The sequence below is a fragment of the Bos indicus x Bos taurus genome, chromosome 7, assembly GCF_003369695.1.
Source record: "Bos indicus x Bos taurus breed Angus x Brahman F1 hybrid chromosome 7, Bos_hybrid_MaternalHap_v2.0, whole genome shotgun sequence".
Lineage (NCBI taxonomy): Eukaryota > Metazoa > Chordata > Mammalia > Artiodactyla > Bovidae > Bos > Bos indicus x Bos taurus.
The window spans coordinates 43,393,659-43,414,395 of record NC_040082.1 but is presented as its reverse complement, the minus strand read 5'-3'; the positions used below and the strand labels follow the sequence as shown (position 1 = coordinate 43,414,395).

Genomic DNA, 20,737 nt, shown 5'->3' with positions numbered 1-20,737 from the left:
ATATATTTTTGAGGGCTTATGAGGTAAAGGTATTTGTATTCTCCAATTTGCTTGAGACGCTGAGGCCAGAAGGAATATGGCACCTCACAGTGATGGGAAGGTGGGCCGCATGGCTGATGTACACGGGGTAGGTGGGAGTGTCTGATCCAAGATGAGACTGGTGAAAGAAGGCCATGGCTCCAAAGGTCTTCTAAACCATGGTAAGGATTTGAGACTTTGTCCTAAGGGCAGTGATAAGTCTTTGAAAAGTTGTAGGCTGAGGAAGAAAAACAATTTATCATGAGAAGCTCATTCATACTATAAAGAATGGATTGCAGTCAGCTAGAGATGAATTGATTAGAGATCAGGTAGAGGTCTATTATACTTTGGCCACCTGATGTGAAGAACTGACTCCTTGGAAAAAACCCTGATGCTGGGAAAGAGTGAAGGCAGGAGGAGAAGGGGACTACAGGATGAGATGTTTGGATGGCATCACCGACTCGATGGCCATGAGTTTGAGCAAGCTCCGGGAGTTGGTGATGGACAGGGAAGCCTGGCGTGCTGCAGTCCATGGGGTCACAAAGAGTTGGACACGACTGAGTGACTGAACTGAACTGAGAGGTCTGTTATCATCCATCAAGTGAGAATTGTATTTAGTGGCTCATTGAGAAGGAGATGAGTGGCTCATGGCACAATGTAGAGCTCTCCTTCACATGAGAGGCATTGTAGTTAAGCTTCTTGCTGGAAGTTTTGCTTGTTTCTTAGCAAGATGATGTGTTGCTGTTCATGTGAAAGGACTTAGAAAAGCAACCAGAGTTTAATTTTTGCATTTTGTGTTATGTGTATATACACATCAGTATGTATATGAATAGGTAAAGTGTGCATGTTAGACTAAACTAGATGTTAGAGGCAGGGATTTCTTTTTTTAGTTTTACTATGTGATTGTGAATGAGTTTAAGGATTTACTTTCTGTTTTCCTTTTTAATATACTGTTTTTTCCTTTTAGAAATTTCTCAATTTAGAACCTTTAGTAAGATGTAAAATTAAGATAAACTTTTTTGGATTTTTACCAAATGGTTCAGTTCAGTTCATGAGCATAACTTGATGCCAGATGGCTGAGAACAATTATCAGCTATTTCTTTAGACTTTAATGTTTTGAAAGAACTTCATGATAAGTGACTAATTTAGCTTCCCATTTGTCTGGGAAGAAGGGTGAGGGAAAAATAATAGCCATCTAAGGCACATTTATATAACTCATAGAGATCTGTTGATTCTTAATAAATATTAAATAGTAGCTTAGCTTGGGCAGTGGTTGGAAGTACATACTTTGGTAAGGCTTAGGATCAGCAAACCTGCATTTCCCAGAACTTCATATTTTGATTTAGGAATTGTTACTATGATTTTTTTTTTTTCATTTTTAACTTTCTACTTTTTTTTCCTTTTTTAAATTTTATTTTATTTTATTTTTAAACTTTACAATACTGTATTAGTTTTGCCAAACATCAAAATGAATCCGCCACAGGTATACCCGTGCTCCCCATCCTGAACCCTCCTCCCTCCTCCCTCCCCATACCATCCCTCTGGGTCGTCCCAGTGCACCAACCCCAAGCATCCAGTATCGTGCATCGAACCTGGACTGGCGACTTGTTTCAAACATGATATTATACATGTTTCAATGCCATTCCCCCAAATCTCCCCACCCTCTCCCTCTCCCTCTCCCACAGAGTCCATAAGACTGTTCTATACATCAGTGTCTCTTTTGCTGTCTCGTACACAGGGTTATTGTTACCATCTTTCTAAATTCCATATATATGCGTTAGTATACTGTATTGGTGTTTTTCTTTCTGGCTTACTTCACTCTGTATAATAGGTTCCAGTTTCATCCACCTCATTAGAACTGATTCAAATGTATTCTTTTTAATGGCTGAGTAATACTCCATTGTGTATATGTACCACTGCTTTCTTATCCATTCATCTGCTGATGGGCATCTAGGTTGCTTCCATGTCCTGGCTATTATAAACAGTGCTGCGATGAACATTGGGGTACACGTGTCTCTTTCCCTTCTGGTTTCCTCAGTATGTATGCCCAGCAGTGGGATTGCTGGGTCATAAAGCAGTTCTATTTCCAGTTTTTTAAGGAATCTCCACACTGTTCTCCATAGTGGCTGTACTAGTTTGCATTCCCACCAACAGTGTAAGAGGGTTCCCTTTTCTCCACACCCTCTCCAGCATTTATTGCTTGTAGACTTTTGGATCGTAGCCATTCTGACTGGTGTGAAATGGTACCTCATAGTGGTTTTGATTTGCATTTATCTGATAATGAGTGATGTTGAGCATCTTTTCATGTGTTTGTTAGCCATCTGTATGTCTTCTTTGGAGAACTGTCTATTTAGTTCTTTGGCCCATTTTTTGATTGGGTCATTTATTTTTCTAGAGTTGAGCTGTAGGAGTTGCTTGTATATTTTTGAGATTAGTTGTTTGTCAGTTGCTTCATTTGCTATTATTTTCTGCCATTCTGAAGGCTGCCTTTTCACCTTGCTAATCGTTTCCTTTGTTGTGCAGAGCTTTTAAGTTTAATTAGGTCCCATTTGTTTATTTTTGCTTTTATTTCCAATATTCCGGGAGGTGGGTCATAGAGGATCCTGCTGTGATGTATGTCAGAGAGTGTTTTGCCTATATTCTCCTCTAGTTATAAAACTATAATACTATGATTTTTTGTATGTTTGTTTTAAAAATTGAAAAACCAAGGTGCTAGATTTGTCATATGTTTTGCCTCCTTTCAGTAACCATAGGTATTATTATCTCTTTTATATCATGGGAAGCTAAGGCCAGATGAATAGGTGAATTGCTTACATTTGAAGAGCAGTGGTTTCATTCAAAGGTTTGATTGACTCCGTATTTACTGTTTTGAAATTAGATGATAGCTTTCTTTTCCTGGTCTAGGTAACAAGGCTGTTTCTTTTCCTAGCCAGATATTCTGCTGGTGTGTGATGTGTATCTGTGTTGTTTTATAAAGTTTCCATAATCTGTCTCTTCATGGGGCCAAATATGTTTCTAAATCTAATTTAATCTTTCTGGTTTCTAATGTAATTTCATTGAAAGCTTATTTCCAATGCAGTGGTTTTGTAATTATAGTGGAGCTTCAGCTTATGTGCATTTAATTTACGTAAATTCAACTGTACGTGCATAGCAAATGAAGAGAGAACTGTTTAAATAGTGCGGAAGATTCTGTTCCCCATTTCATGTAATGAGCACATGCCCAGAGTAAGAGAGGCAGGATTTTGCTTTGTTCTCTGTTCCAGGCTTTCACCTCTCCTACAGGATGAAGACTTTGATCTAACTGAGTGACAGTCCATTTTTGAAAAATACTTACTTTTCACACTACCAGCCCCCTAAGATGAGTCTTCACTTCACTTGTTCAACCTAATAAACAGTTGTCTGCTCGGAAACTGAATTTCTTTTTTTTCTCTTTTGGGCTTATCTATTCAGTTAACAAACATTTTACCAGAATTTATTATGTACCAGCACTGTTCTAACTACTAGAAATACTATTGGGAATACAGTGACCTACTGAAAAATTCTCTTCTCTCACAGAAATTCTGAGATCTATAAGTTCATTCTCAACATTCTTTCTAAGACATTTTTAGAATGACATTGGATATGTGTGATTTTCATTTTAGGTGCTGATTTGTTAAATCCATCTGAAGGCAATCAGGCAGTTTCTTATTAAATACACTCTTACCTTATGATCCTGCCATTGTGCTCCTCCTTGGTACCTCCAAAGGAGCTGAAAGCTTAAGTTTGCAGGAAAACCTACATGTGGATCTTTACACACATTTATTCATAATTACCAAAACTTGGAAGCAGCTAGTTGGTGACTAGATCAATAACATATGGTACTTACAATGTAATGTTTGTTACTCAGACCTGAAAAAAATATGAGCTATCAAGCCATAAGAGGACATGGAAGAAACTTAAATGCATTTTTCTAAGTGAAAGAAGCTGGTTTGAAATGGTGACATACTATATGAATCAAACTATATGACATTCTAGAAAAGGAAAAATTGTGGAAAAAGTAAAAAAGATCAGTGGTTGCCAGGGGGTGCTGGGAATGATGGATAGAGAGGAGGGAATTTCTCAGGCAGGAAACCATTCTGTATGATACTATTATAGTGGATGTATTTGTCAAAGTCCATAAAATGTACAACATTAAGAGTGAACCCAGAGGTAAACTACAGACTTTGGGTTATTTTGATAGATCAGTGTAGGTTCGTCAGGTGTAACAGTTGTACCATTCTAGTGCAGGGTATTGGTGGTGGGGGTAGATCTGCATGTGTAGGGGCAGGGCATGTATGAGACCTCTCTGCTCAATTTTGCTGTCAACCTAAAACTGCTGTAATAAAGTCTACAGAAAAATAAAGCCCTCTTTCCCATCTCAAGTTCATTTACACAATGCACACCTCTTCCTCTATACTACATATTCCGATCAGCTTTCTGATAATATATCTAAGACAAATTGTGCTTTTAATCGAATCATAGAAGTATTTAAGATGTCATGTGAACTGGCTTGGTCTTGAATTATAGTAACTGAGCTTTAGAGACCTGGGTTTTTATCATCCGCTTAACCCCAACTACTTCTGTGTCACAAGTCACTCCTCTCATCTGCAGAATAGAGAGTTTAATTGGCTGATTCCTACTGCCCTATCCAATTGTTTCTTTGTATTCATTTCCAGATATTTCAGTGTTCATCATTAAAAGGTGACATCCTTTTTTAAATATAACTGCCATTACTACACTAAAGATATTGTTAATTATTTAGAACAATCTAATAGTTCAGTTCAGTCACTCAGTCTTATCCGACTCTTTGCGACCCCATGAATCGCAGCATACCAGGCCTCCTTGTCCATCACCAACTCCTGGTGTTTACTCAAACTCATGTCCATCGAGTCAGTGATGCCATCCAGCCATCTCATCCTCTGTTGTCCCCTTCTCCTCCTGCCCTGAATCTTTCCCAGTATCAGGGTCTTTTCCAATGAGTCAGTTCCTCCCATCAGGTGGCCAAAGTATTGGGGTTTCAGGTTTGACATCAGTCCTTCCAATGACACTCAGGACTGATCTCCATTAGGATGGACTGGTTGGATCTCCTTGCAGACCAAGGGACTCTCAAGAGTCTTCTCCAACACCACAGTCAAAAGCATTAATTCTTCGGTGCTCAGCTTTCTTCACAGTCCAACTCTCACATCCATACGTGACCACTGGAAAAACCATAGCCTTGACTAGACAGACCTTTGTTGGCAAAGTAATGTCTCTGCTTTTGAATATGCTATCTAGGTTGGTCATAACTTTCCTTCCAAGGAGTAAGCGTCTTTTAATTTCATGGCTGCAGTCACCATCTGCAGTGATTTTGGATCCCAGGAAAATAAAGTCGGCCACTGTTTCCACTGTTTCCCCATCTATTTCCCATGAAATGATGGGACCAGATGCCATGATCTTCATTTTCTGAATGTTGAGCTTTAAGCCAACTTTTTCACTCTCTTCTTTCACCTTCATCAAGAGGCTTTTGAGTTCCTCTTCACTTTCTGCCATAAGGGTGGTGTCATCTGCATATCTGAGGTTATTGATATTTCTCCCGGCAATCTTGATTCCAGCTTGTGTTTCTTCCAGTCCAGCGTTTCTCATGATGTACTCTGCATATAAGTTCAATAAGCAGGGGGACAATATACAGCCTTGATGTACTTCTTTTCCTATTTGGAACCAGTCTGTTGTTCCATGTCCAGTTCTAACTGTTGCTTCCTGACCTGCATATAGGTTTCTCAAGAGGCAGATCAGGTGGTCTGGTATTCCCATCTCTTTCAGAATTTTCCACAGTTTATTGTGATCCACACAGGCAAAGGCTTTGGTATAATCTGTAAAGCAGAAAAAGATGTTTTTCTGGAACTCTCTTGGTTTTTCGATGATCCAGCGGATGTTGGCAATTTGATCTCTGGTTCCTCTGCCTTTTCTGAAACCAGCTTGAACGTCTGGAAGTTCATGGTTCATGTATTGTTGAAGCCCGGCTTGGAGAATTTTGAGCATTACTTTACTAGCATGTGAGATGAGTGCAATTGTGCAGTAGTTTGAGCATTCTTTGGGATTGGAATGAAAACTGACCTTTTCTAGTCCTGTGGCCACTGCTGAGTTTTCCAAATTTGCTGGCATATTGAGTGCAGTACTTTCACAGCATCATCTTTCAGGATTTGAAATAGCTCAACTGGAATTCCATCACCTCCACTAGCTTTGTTCATAGTGATGCTTTCTAAGGCCAACTTGACTTCACATTCAAGGATGTCTGGCTCTAGGTGAGTGTGAGGGATCACACCATCATGATAATCTGGGTCGTGAAGCTCTTTTTGTACAGTTTTTCTGTGTATTCTGATGTATTCTGTGTGTATTCTGGTGTATTGCCACCTTTCTTAATATCTTCTGCTTCTGTTAGGTCCATACCATTTCTGTCCTTTATCGAGCCCATCTTTGCATGAAATGTTCCCTTGGTGTCTCTAATTTTCTTAAAGAGATCTCTAGTCTTTCCCATTCTACTGTTTTCCTCTATTTCTTTGCATTGATCTCTGAGGAAGGCTTTCTTATCTCTTCTTGCTCTTCTTTGGAACTCTGCATTCTGATGCTTATAGCTTTCCTTTTCTCCTTTGCTTTTCGCTTCTCTTCCTTTCACAGCAATTTGTAAGGCCTCCCCGACAGCCATTTTGCTTTTTTGCATTTCTTTTCCATGGGGATGGTCTTGATCCCTGTCTCCTGTACAATGTCATGAAACTCTGTCCATAATTCATCAGGCACTCTATCTATTAGATCTAGTCCCTTGAATCTATTTCTCACTTCCACAGTATAATTATAAGGGATTTGATTTAGGTCATACCTGAATGGTCTCATGGTTTTCCCTACTTTCTTCCATTTAAGTTTGAATTTGGCAGTAAGGAGTTCATGGTCTGAGCCACAGTCAGCTCCTAGTCTTGTTTTTGCTGACTGTATAGAGCTTCTCCATCTTTGCCTGCAAAGAATATAATCAGTCTGATTTTACTGTTGACCATCTGGTGATGTCCATGTGTAGAGTCTTCTCTTGTGTTGTTGGAAGAGGGTGTTTGCTGTGACCAGTGTGTTCTCTTGGCAAAACTCTATTAGACTCTGCCTGGCTTCATTCTGTACTCCGAGAAAAATTTGCCTGTGACTCCAGGTGTTTCTTGACTTCCTACTTTTACATTCCAGTCCCCTATAATGAAAAGGGCATATTTTTGGGGTGTTAGTTCTAGAAGGTTTTGTAGGTCTTCATAGAACCGTCCAACTTCAGCTTCTTCAGCATTACTCATTGGGGCATAGACTTGCATTACCCTGATATTGAATGGTTTGCCTTGGGATTGGACAGAGATCATTCTGTCATTTTTGAGATTGCATCCAAGTACTTCATTTCAGACTCTTTTGTTAACCATGATGGCTACTCCATTTCTTCTAAGGCATTCCTGCCCACAGTAGTAGATATAATGGTCATCTGAGTTAAATTTCCCATTCCAGTCCATCTTAGTTCGCTGATTCCTAGAATGTCAACGTTCACTCTTGCCATCTCCTATTTGACCACTTCCAATTTGCCTTGATTCACGAACCTGACATTCCAGGTTCCTATGCAATATTGCTCCTTATAGCATCGGACCTTGCTTCTATCACCAGTCCCATCCACAACTGGGTATTGTTTTTGCTTTGGCTCCATCCCTTCATTCTTTCTGGAGTTATTTCTCCACTGATCTCCAGTAGCATATTGGGCACCTACCGACCTGGGGGGGTTCCTCTTTCATTATCCTATCATTTTGCCTTTTCATACTGTTCAAATATTCAGATACTTTAAAAATTTAGGTACTATAAAAACTACAGATTATATACTTTCTTTGATCTTGTTTGTAAATCAAGATCCAAATAAGTTCCATCCACAGAATTAACTTTCATGTCTCCTACATCTCTTAATCCATAGGTTCCTCATGACCCTCCTTTCTTTTTCTCACACTCTGCTTATTGAACACAATAGGGCTGTTTGTCCTGTAGACAGTACCACAGTCTGGATGTTCCTGATTGTGTCACTGTGATGTATATAGCAATGTCATAGTCACCCATATTTCCAATTTACTAGCAGATTAAATACAGATTGTCTGTTTCTGGCTAGACTACTTCATAGTTGGGGCTATGTGCTTCCATAAGGAGGCATGTAAAATGTCTTTCTTTTGTGTCCATAGCAGCCATTGATAATTATTACCGGTATCTAGTATTTCGTTAGGGCTTACAAAATGTTGGCATTCAAATTTTATTTTACACAAGGAAAGGCAGGAAAAATGCTTTATTTTCTTTTATTTACCATTTCAAAATATTGATGTGAGTCTCTGTCATCTTCCAAATGTGACCTATGGGGCCCTTTGTTCTTAGTATCACTATACATTCATAAATTTAAATGTATCTGTAGTGTTTTATTCCTTTGCAGTTAATATTCTCATTGATGTTCTGATTTTCCCATCCATAATTGGCATTTTTTATGAGTGTTGCTGAGTTTATAGGTTATTTGCATTTATTTTTCTTTAAATTTCCTATTGTTATCACTTGTCTCTTATTCTAGATAGCTACCTGTTATTCTAGATAATCACTAGTGTTTTTCATTTCTCTCTTCAGAAAATCACTATATATTAGGAATAGTACCTCTTTGCTGTTATGAAAATATTATTCCTACAAGATTACATTAGTGATGTCAGAATATAAGTAACAAACTGGAAAACTATATTTACAGTTTTTATCACAGACAAAGATGAATTCACACCTCAGTAGGGAAGAGTATCAGAGAAGTTGGAAACTGAAACCCCAGGCTAAGACTTTCCAGGGCTCCCATCAACACTCTATGATGTTTCATGTCTTACTTGAATACTCTGAGCCATTACATTCCCCATATGAGACAGTTCAGTTCAGTTGCTCAGTCGTGTCCGACTCTTTGCAACTCCATGGACTGTGGAACGCCATACTTTGCTGTCCATCACCAATTCCTAGAGCTTACCTAAACTCATGTCCATCGAGTCAGTGATGCCATCCAACCTTCTCATCCTCTGCTGTCCCCTTGTCCTCCTGCCTTCAATCTTTCCCAGTATCGGGGGCTTTAGGGGAATCATAATAACATTATTTCATTCGTTTATTGGAAACCTTTCATGAGCAAATACAAGCTCAGCACAGTGCTGGCACATACAGGCTCAAAAAATAATATCTGAGACCCTTCTTGTTGATTACCAATAGTGATGGTAATCAATTGTGCTTTCATTAGGAGGATAGGTGTTGGGATCTATTCTATTCTCAGGTTATTCTCAGGTTATTTGGGTTTACCCAACACATCAGCATGGGAGAAGACCTGGCCACTTCCTAGGCCAGTCTTTCCTTTTGACTACCATAATGGTAGCAAAAAATACTGTAGCTTCATCTGGAAATCAATCACCAAAGTGTGTCATAAGTGAGTAGTTTATATCCATAAACAGATGTGTCTATGGATTGACTCTATTGTGTTCTTACACTGGGCCTAAGAGAAAATAAGCAGTATGAGAGTTCATGAACACAATAGAGTTCATGTTCTCAATGACTTGGTCTAGTAGGCAAGACAGGAATGTATTGTCACACATACTACTATTTTTACTCTCCTAAAATCCTTGTAAGGAATAATGGTAAGGTTTTAGGTGATAAAATTCATAGCATCATGAATTAATAACATACATGCCTTGTATTAATTCAGATTGAACATTGGTATGTTCAAATTACTCCTCAAAAAGAACCCTTTGATTAAATATTGCAGTTTATCTTGCAGATTAAGCATTGAAATGTTAAATAGCATGCCCAGAGATAGAGATAGTGGATAGCTGAGTCAGGAAATAAACATGGACTGGAATCTAAAACAGTATAACCTCTGGAGTTGATGTATCATGACAAAACAGTATCCTGGTTGACAGCCTCCTGTTACAGGTTTTAGCTGAACATCATTCCGTGGTGTTCATAGTGCTGCAGTACAATAGGTCTAACATGTATGTGACCAAGAATAGGAGATCAGGGACCAGTGTTCTAGGATTGAGGTGATACTTTTTATTTTTTTTTTTATTTTATTTTTAAACTTTACATAATTACATAATTGTATTAGTTTTGCCAAATATCAAAATGAATCCGCCACAGGTATACATGTGTTCCCCATCCTGAACCCTCCTCCCTCCTCCCTCCCCATACCATCCCTCTGGGTCGTCCCAGTGCACTAGCCCCAAGCATCCAGTATCGTGCATCAAACCTGGACTGGCATCTCGTTTCATACGTGATATTTTACATGTTTCTTTTTAATACTTTTCTTTATTGTGTTACTATCTGGAGATATATGGAAAGCTGTCACTTAAAATGGTCCCTGGTAGCTTTATCACTGACCATCTAAGCATCTGATCCAGTGGCATTTTCAGGCTAACAGATAAGGAGGGTGTGATGAATTCAACTACCCTCAGGTTTAAGGCAGCCCAGAACACCCACTGTTTACATTTGGGGTCATGTGGATATAGCATTGCTGCCACTGTGAATCTTGTTTGTATCCACATGGGATGTTGGTCCACAGGCAAATGTGAAAGTTTATGATTAGGTGATTAAAAAAAGGCAAGTCATGCAAACAGCAGATCTGTTTAGGGAACTCATATGTATACTTGCTTTTAGGCTTAACAATGATGGCTTCTCTGGCAACACAGACCAATTTCTTAATGCAAAAGGAGGACTTGTGTTTCTATATATCTGAAAGAGCAGGTGTCAGACTTGGAGGCCTAGTGGGCAGGCGCTCATGGAGAGGGGTGAGGGCGGGTATTATGTCTTCTATGAATACTATTAAAAGCATGTCTTATGAGCTACTGCTATTACTACCATCAGTGTTTGACCTACTTTATAAGGTTTGAGATAAATATTTTATTAACTAGCAAAGAAGAATACAGACCTGAAGTTAGCCCTAATGCTAAGAGATTCTGTAAAATTCCACGATAATGTTTAGTGTCTTTTTTTTCTAGAGTCTTTTTTATTTCACTGTTCTATTTAGAAGTCTGATCAGATAAGGAAATCAGGTGCTAATGCATTGGAAGATCAGGTGTCTAAAGTCACTAGATGTGTTCTATATTCCTTAAAAATCCATCCACATAGATTTTATTTGGCCACTGCCTATCAGTTTTCTTGTATAGTGTCCAAACTACAGATGGATATCAAATAAGGTCTTCAAATATGTAGCCAGAGAGGGGTGATTACAGTTCTGGAGGGTGGTACCTTAATCCCCTAAGTCTATTACATTGCATGGGCCTGACATTATTTTAGTAATGTCAACTAGTAGCAAATGTGATTTATATTTTGCAAGTTAATTTGGTCCCCTATCTTGGCTGCTCAGGAAGCCACTGTTCCAGTGTGTCACATGAGCTCCTCTGACTTTGGAAGAAATGTGCCCTCTCCTGTTTGTATGCCTTCACAGTCATTGACAGAGACTGACTAGGGCCAGTTTTCACATTGACATTCTTAGGAGATGAGACAGCATTCTTCCCTCAGAGTTCAAAATGAGGGATTTCCAAGTGTCAGAACTAGGTTTAATTGGAAATAAAATCTAGGAAAGAATCAATTGTGATTGTCAGCATGATTGGGGAACACCACTAAGCATCAGGGGGTCTTCCCAAGTGGTCCTAGAGGTAAAGAATCTGCCTAATGCAGGAGACACAAGGGACGAAGTTTTGATCTCTGGGTCAGGAAGATCCCCTGGAGAAGGCAGTGGCTACCCACTCTAGTATTCGTGCCTAGAGAATCCCTTGGACAGAGAAGCCTGGCAGGCTACAGTCCATGCAGAGTCAGAAATGACTAAGTCACTGAGTGCAACACACACTGTGCACTGAATTTGAATTCTGTCCTTTTCTAATTGAATGATTTTCAAGTGAATCACTTAATCCAAACCCCCACTTCCTTATACTTGAGGCATAGCCTTGGAGATATATGTGATGTATGCATAATGGCAATTCCCTTTGAAAGATACTAGCATTGCTTCCAGAGAAGGGGTTGGCACCCCACTCCAGTACTCTTGCCTGGAAAATCCCATGGATGGAGGAGCCTGGTGGTCTGCAGTCCATGGGGTGTGAAGAGTCGGACACGACTGAGCGACTTCACTTTGACTTTTTACTTTCATGTGTTGGAGAAGGAAATGGTGATCCACTCCAGTTGTCTAGTCTGGAGAATCCCAGGGACGGGGGAGCCTGGTGGGCTACCATCTATGGGATTGCATAGAGTTGGACACGACTGAAGTGACTTAGCAGCAGCAGCAGCAGCATTGCTTCTCCAGTTTCTGGCAGGACCCAACCCTGCTGGTGTAGGTAGATTTAAATTCACAATTTATCCCTTCCCCCAAATGCTTCAACTGGGAAATCCTAATCAAGATCCATTTTAGAGTTGCAGTACCTTCATGGCCCCCTCATTCTCTCCCTGCCCCTGCCTTTTCTAGTTGCCTGCCTCTCTTGGGATTGTGTCCGTGTTTGTGGATCAGTGCACATACTTGTGCTGTACTCACAGGAGTCATTTTTAAGGCACACTCAACCATTGGGTGTGATTCACATTCTGACACCTAACAGCCCCTAATTGATACCTCTTGAAAAATGACATATTCCCTGAAGCATTCAAGGCTGCCCGACACACAAAGAGGCCACCCGCCTCTATGATGAGCATTCTCACCATGCAGACACTGGTGATTTGAAAGGCACGTTGTTGTATCTTGACGTGATCCCTTTGACAATATTTGTAGTATATATGCTTTCTCAGTTTATTTTGTGTGTAATCACTGTTTCCAAAGATTTCAGAAAAGCTAATTTCTGAAGTTGTTGTCTGAGCCCAGTGTCCTGTACACCCTACCACCCACGTAGCATCTTATTCACGAATCATGTACTTGTACATTTGGTGAATACTTTTTCTTTTGTTGACGGTGGTAAATAAACCAGTATCATCTCAGAAGATGGGTGTATTGGGTGAGGAGTGGGGAACATACAAATAAATGAGATTTTCTCCCAAGTAAACCAAGAGTTCCAGAATTCTCTCTACATATCAAGCAGAAATTAGGCTCCTTATATTAGTACGGTTCTATCAGTATGTTGGTGAACCATCGATTTTGTGGGGGGGTTGCCATGTCTTCCCACATCTGAGACAGAAGTTAGGAAATTGCAAAAGACAAAAGCTGCCTGGAATGAAAACTGGACCAGGGTAGCAATGAAGTCTTTAATATTTCTTACCATATCTCCAGTCCTTGTTATTGGCAAATATTATGTACTCAATAAACATTTGTTAGTAAATGCATTTCCAACCAAGTGGTAGTATACTTCAGTGACTTAGAACAAAGTGTAAGTAACTTTTCCCTGAAGCACCGTAACTTTTTACTATGTTGTGGTGTAATGAAATCTGAAAGGTACGTGACGTATTTTTTATGTTGTTACTACCCAAACAAAAACAGTTTCTTAATATTAGTTAGGAAAAAAGAAAAGAAAATGTGTTTGGATAGATTGGAGACTTGAATTCTCAAAGCAGTCAGCACAATTTCTTTAATAACTCCGTATATCATTGTGCTGAATTATAGCATTGTTTGCTTTCAAATTTGTGTTTCTTGGCCTTGGAACGCAGGGATAATTGTAGACTGTGGCTTGACAATTTTCAGCCTGCTGTAATAGTAGGGCCAAGATCATCCTCAAATTGCCAGGCATCAGCAAGAGGACGAGAAGTGACCCAGAAAACGAGTTTCTCATGTTACAAAGTTCTGTCATCTGCCCCAGACTGTAGGGGCAGTTGGGGTAATGATATTCATCTGAGCCTGAGGACCATCCAGAGAAAGTTGCTCAAAGTCACAGCAAGGGCGGCAGAAGCCATCTCATGTGATAAAGGACAGGAACAACTCAAGCTCTGGAGGGGCAGTGAGATGCAGGTAGATAAAATCATGAAATGTCATGCAGAATGTAAGCCTGCAACCATAAAAATAAAACATTAGGAGCAACAAACTTTTATTGAGTACTTATGTCATGTACAGTAATGAATGATTTATGTTACCCTGTTTCATTTTTATAAGCATTCTAAAGGGATAGGTATTTCTGTCATCTCACTTTTGGATAAAAATACAATCCTTCAGGAGATTGAGTTTCTTAGTCAGGGTTTTATTCTTGTGGAACCAGAAGTTGAGTTCTCTAATTATCCCAAAGCCTCATTCTTAAGTGTCGCCCTCTATTTCCTAACCAATCTTAGACTACTAAGAATAAGGGAGCCTTTTAATAATCAAAAAGGAAAATAATCATTTTTTAAAGTTGGAAGATCTCTGTAGACCATGTATTTTTGCCCAGCAATGAAGAGACTACACCCTTAAAGTACAAGTTGAACTGGTGATGAATTAGACCCAGATGCAAAGTCCTTTGCTTCCTATGCCACGTCTTTTCCCAAAAACTTCTCTTTCCTTTTATTTGTCTAATCTTGGATCCCTTGTCTTGATCTCCCTTCAGGGAGGGACAAGAAATAAAGTCATAGAGGGAGGGGCCGGGCAAACTGAGGAAGATGTGGAGAAAGTTAACAGTGAAATTGGAATTAGTATGTAGGCAGCTTCATTCCAGTGCATGCAACATGTACTCTTTATGTGTTTCTATAAATCATTTTGGGCATTTCATTTGTTTAATCCACAAATTCCTGTAGTAATGCATGCCAGATTCAACTGAATCTATTTCTAACAGCTGCCCTGGAAGGTTTTCACGTGGTCACAGTTACATAGAATCAAGTTCACTGGGACAGAATGCCTTTGGTTCAAATCTGGCTCAGCCATTTGTCACCTGAGTGACCCGGAGAAGGTTTACTTAGCTTTTATGTTCATTCATTCAAAAATATATACTGATGTCTTTCTTTGTGCTAGGTTGTGGGGAAAGTGCTGGAAGAGATAGAAGGATACTGGAGATTAAATCCCTTGTTAATGTGGCGTTTATGTTTTATTAGAGAAGGCAGGTAATAAACAAGGAAACTATATAGAATATCACAAAGTTTTCAGCAAGTTTTAAACTGAGAAGGGGGAATGAAGAGATATGATCAGGGTTTAAAGTTTTAAACAATATGATAACAAGAGACCTTGCTGAAAAGGTAACGTTGTGACAAAAATATGAAGCACTGACGGGAAAAAGAAGACTTCAGGTAAAGGGAACTGTGAGAGTTCGAATCTCCAGTAGTCAGAGGCGTGTTTGGGGAAGAGGTTGGAGACCAGCGTGGCTGGAGCTGAATAAGTGGGACAAGTGAGAGAAAGGCATGGTAACAATGATGGCTTTGTGAATGCCAGTGTGATTTTTGAGCAGCGTGGTGTCACTGTCGTACTCAAGCAGTCATTTGAGAGTGACAACTGTGGTTTGAGCACACCTGCTGTATAGCCCTATAGGTCTATAAGGATGCTTTGAACCAGTGTGGCAATATAAAGGAGGTGACAAGAGAGATCAGCTGCTGGATTTATCCTGAAGATAGAGCCACCAGAATTTGCTGATGTTTTAGAGGACATGGATGAAAGAGAAGAGTCAGGGCTCACTGGAAAAATTTGGGACTGACTAATGGGGTGAATTATATTGGCATTGACTGGGAAGGCATAAACTAGGAAGAGTGTGGGCCTTCCTTTGGAAGGACGTTGGTGTTTGGGCATGCACTATCTGACGTATCTGTTAGAATTCCAAGTACAAATTTTGAACAGTCCATTAATAGGGGAATCTGGAGTTACCGGAAATATCTGGGCCTGGAGACACATTTCAGAGTTGTCCGTATATAATAGTATTTTAAGCTGTGGAACTTAAAAACGCCCCCTGGTGGACAAGTGTACTTGGAAAGAAGGTTCAGGGCTGAGTTCCAGGATGCTCTTATGTTAGGGATAGGGAGATTGAATAGATCTAACACATATAACCCACAGACTGTGGCCCTCTTGATAACAAGCATGTTTGGTGTCTTAGAAGCCAAGTATTTTAAAATAAAGAAGTGATGTATTGTCCCTTTGTCTCATTTTAGCATTGACCATAGTATTAATTACTTTGCTTGTGTTTACTAAGATTTGCTTGCTTCGCTGGTTGAAATATGCCACAGATAATGAGTCACCATGAGAAAATCACATGTCCTCTCTGATCTTTAGTTTCCCTATGTGTTGAGTGAGCAATTTTGGCTAGTCATGTCTTCAGAAAATATCTAACCTTAATATACTATTGACTTTTTCTGATTTGGTATGATTCTTTATGATCAGGACTGAATCCATTCAAGTAACTATGCGTGTTACATCAGTCAGAATACAATGTGTCTTTTGTTTAATTTCTTTACACCAGATGATCTGGAATCCAATATCATTGTTGTGTTTTTGTTGTTGGTATTGTTTTGAATATTTTCTTTCACTTATGATCTTGTAGACCTGGAAGAAACCTCCATCCTCAAAGACTTGGAAAAGGCTGTCCTGGAGCCTGCGTGGAGGTTACAAAAACCATCCCTCTGGTGGTGGCCTGAGCAGATGACTTCAACCCCAATGTTGCCCTGAACGTTGCATTCAAGATTTGAGAAGATTAGGACTGCTAAGGTATGGACTTGTGACTTCTATCTTTTTTGAAGGCAAATACATTTAAAGATAGTTAATCATTTTCACAGCCTTCTCTCCTCCTCATCTGCTCTTTTCTTTTTCTCTTGCCTTTCTCCCTCCCTCCTTTTAAGCAATGATCTAGTCTTTTGTTACCAGCTTGTGGGATGTGGTGGGATGGATAAAATTATAATGGAAGAAATGGAAGGCTACCCTGTCTCAATAACAGAGGTGATCAGAGGGGAGGCAGTCTAAGCATGAAGAGAAATTCGTGCAGACATCTTTGATAGAAAAAAGAAATTGAGATTGTTCCTTATGTGATAAGAGACATGTAAAGAAGTGGTACATGTGATAAACTGTGTATTTCCATATTCTATGTCCACAGAAGACTTTTGGCAAACTGTTGTATTATATCTTAAGATTTGAGGATAATTGTGTTTATATATCTTAGATGCATACCTAGGCTAGTGTTAGAATCTTCTGAGTTGAGTCAGGTGATCCCATCTTCTTTTCTAGTTACAATGATAATCATTCTTTGTGTGTTTGTGTATGGTATATATGTACATACACATACTTACATGTGTAGGTATTGTATATATTTTCTCTATACACACATACAATTTGTTGAGTGTTGTATACTTGTTCTACATATGTATAGGGATATATATATAGATCATATATATATGATGATCTATATATATGGATGATCTATATATATGGAGGGCAGTGGGGAGAGAGAGACAGATGGAGAGAGGAGAAAGAGAGCCCTCCAAAATCACCACTCATGGCATGCTTATGGTGAGTGCATCAGGCATTGTACTGTAAGGTTTGAAAAGTCACAAATACAACTGATAACAACCATCTGGAATAGAGATTTCTGTTATGGGAAGCCAGAGAAGAGACAAGTAAAAATATTTTTTTAAGGTTGCATAGCAAGAAGGGGTCAGGGTCCAGACCCTTTCCTAGACTTACTAGAATTTAAGTCTGTGCTCACCTATTGTGTAGTACAGTGGGTCTGTATCAGCCTAGGAGCACAGGGCATGTCCAAGAGAAACTGGAGAATATCTCAGACAATTCAACTGACAACTCATTTGCTGTCAATTTAATATGCCTCAAAGAAAAAAAGTGCTTATAACCAAAGGCTTCTGGAAATTGGCAGAGCAAGGTAGCTGAGGTGTTGGCCTGGCTTCCTACTTGTAGCACCACAGGCCTCATCATTTGTGCAAGATGGAGGCCCAGAGCTGATGAAAAATTATTTGTAGCCACAAGCTTGCTTTTATTGATTTTCTGAATTTCTCACTGATACAATAAGTGTGGTGCACACTTTTAGTTGATCATGAATAGGCCTTCCTAGCAGGACGAAGTACATATGCTTTCTGTCTGGTTTATGTAAAAACCTTCAGTGCCCATGCTTTAAGCTCTCATGTTCATGCTCCTCATAGTACCTTTGAAAGTGTGCTAACAGACTGATGAAAATGTGAGGGTCGTATTTCAAAAACACACTTCTCTTCCCTTTATTTGAGTTTTTTTTTTTTTTTTTTTTGTAAAGGGAGATAGGTTGTTTTTCCTTCTTTGATTCGAAGGGCATCTTTAAAGCAGATTAAGTATGACTACTATTATACTTAAGTTCACGGTTCACGTACTGCTGGAGCCTGGCTTGCAGAATTTTGAGCATTACTTTACTAGCGTGTGAGATGAGTGCAATTGTGCGGTAGTTTGAGCATTCTTTGGCATTGTCTTTCTTTGGGATTGGAATGAAAACTGACCTTTTCCAGTCCTGTGGCCACTGCTGAGTTTTCCAAATTTGCTGGCATATTGAGTGCAGCACTTTCACAGCATCATCTTTCAGGATTTGAAATAGCTCAGCTGGAATTCCATCACTTCCACTAACTTTGTTCATAGTGATGCTTTCTAAGGCCCACTTGACTTCACATTCCAGGATGTCTGGCTCTAGGTGAGGGATCACACCATAGTGATTATCTGGGTCGTGAAGATCTTTCTTGTACAGTTGTGTGTATTCTTGCCACCTCTTCTTAATATCCCTGCTTCTGTTAGGTTCATACCATTTCTGTCCTTTATTGAGCCCATCTTTGCATGAATGTTCCCTTGGTATCTCTAATTTTCCTGAAGAGATCTCTAGTCTTTCCTATTCTGTTGTTTTCCTCTATTTCTTTGCATTGATCGCTGAGGACGGCTTTCTTTTCTCTCCTTGCTATTATTTGGAACTCTGCATTCAGATGCTTATATCTTTCCTTTTCTCCTTTGCTTTTCTCTTCTCTTCTTTTCACAGCTATTTGTAAGGCCTCCTCAGACTTGGCAGAGGTGATACCATTTAATTAAAAGCACTAAAAGGAAACTGCCTGGGATCAAGTGTAGGCTCCTCCACTTTGTTGTAATTCACTGAACTGCTGCCAGCCTTGGTTTTTTCATTTGTGGGATGGGGGTGATTCTCATGCCCACTTGATACAGAGTGAAGATCAAGTGAAATTATGCTTGTGAAGTGCTTGCTGGTTCCTTACAATACTGGGTAAATAGTAAACTGCCATTTTGGGTTGTAGAGATTATATGAGGGATGACAATCCGGAGCAAAAAGAGTAACATTATATCCCATTTATGTGGCCTCTGAGTCATTATGTATGTCTATGCATCCACCTAACTGTAGCTGAAAGCAAAATACTGTCATTTTTTAAAAACTGTATCAGTTTCATTATAAGAATTTGGAAACGGTCAAAGAAGTTGACCCTATTGTCAAAAATAATGATAATAATAATAATAATTTAATTAATATGCAGGAAATTATATTGAGAAAAAAATTGTCATTTAATGTAGATGTTACATTTTATCTGTCCAGAGTCATTGAAAGCCAGCCTGAAACTATTTAGCATTTTTACAGGTATCAGCAAGGTTAATTATCTGAGGAATGGTAAGGAGCTGAGTTCCTTTATGCCCCTCTCCAATTTGTGATGCTGTTGTAACAGTTTTCACGAGACTTGGGTATATGTCTTTATTTTAGTGTGCTTTTGGAAGTCTCAGTTTCCATAGTAAAAATTTAAGGTCAGAAATGTTGCAAATATGTGCTAACTAACAGTGCTTTTCCTGAAAAGTACAAATTAGTCTATCACCAACCTGCTGTAAGGTAGAAAATCCTCTGTTGCTGTTTAGTTGCTAAGTTACGTCCAACTCTTTGCAATCCCATGGTGTGTAGTCCACTAGGCTCCTTTGTCCATGGGAATCTCCAGGAAAATCCTGGGGTGGGTTGCCATTTTTTTCTCTAGGGGATCTTTCCAACCCAGGGATTAAACCTGTGTCTCCTGCATTGTCAGGTTGGTTCTTTACCACTGTGCCACCTGGGAAGCCCCTAGAAAAATCTATAAACACCTCCAAAAATGTTATCAAAGGGAAATGGAAAGCTGCTTTTGAGGGTAGGGTTTGTCCCTGTTTCTGACTGTCACCACTGCGTGTGATAAGTTGGGTAGTGAGGATAAGAACCTTTCCAGTACTGTCCGGATACGTGGGGATATGTGTATGGTGTGTATATTTCCTCCTCTGGAATCTTTCTCATCAATACATTCTTTCTTAGGCTGGTTTTATGCAAGTGTTAGTATTTCTCACGGTTCCCTTTTGTATTCATCCATTTCCTTTGGATATGGAAATGATGTTTTTTGTATTTTCCGGGCCTCCTAGCATATCAGCAGAACAGTGGCTGACTTATCAAGTCTTAGGATGGCTCTTTTCTTACGGTTTTCCACAGCCTTCACTGAATTTACCCTGAAATTCATCATGCATTGAAATTTCATCTCAGATAATAAATATCTTAGTGTCAAACATGAAAGCATCAGCAGAACTGCTTTGTGAAAAGAAAAGACTCTTGCTGGGAAATCCAGTGTGTCTCTTCTCATAGACAGCTTGGTTTATTTTTTTATTCAGCCAATGTATGGTAAGCATCTATTGTGAGCTAGGGGCTGTGCCAAGTTTGCTACTTATTATCTGCATGATACTCGTCCTCTCTTGGATTTCAATTTCCTTGTATGCAAAATGGGAGTTTGAGTCAAATAAGCCTAGATTTCAGCAAATAGTGCTGTATTTAATTTAAAATAAGCTGATAATTAATGTTGACAT

The 20,737-nt window shown here is 39.3% G+C and overlaps 1 protein-coding gene across 1 annotated transcript in view; it reads left to right on the top strand.

Moving 5' to 3' along the window:
• SGCD (sarcoglycan delta) overlaps window positions 1-20,737 on the top strand; it is a 1,106,710-nt gene that overhangs the window by 453,093 nt on the left and 632,880 nt on the right. Inside the window, exon 2 of the mRNA XM_027545855.1 lies at window positions 16,458-16,621. The gene's annotated coding sequence lies outside the window, so the exon portion shown is untranslated. The remainder of the gene's footprint in view (window positions 1-16,457; window positions 16,622-20,737) is intronic.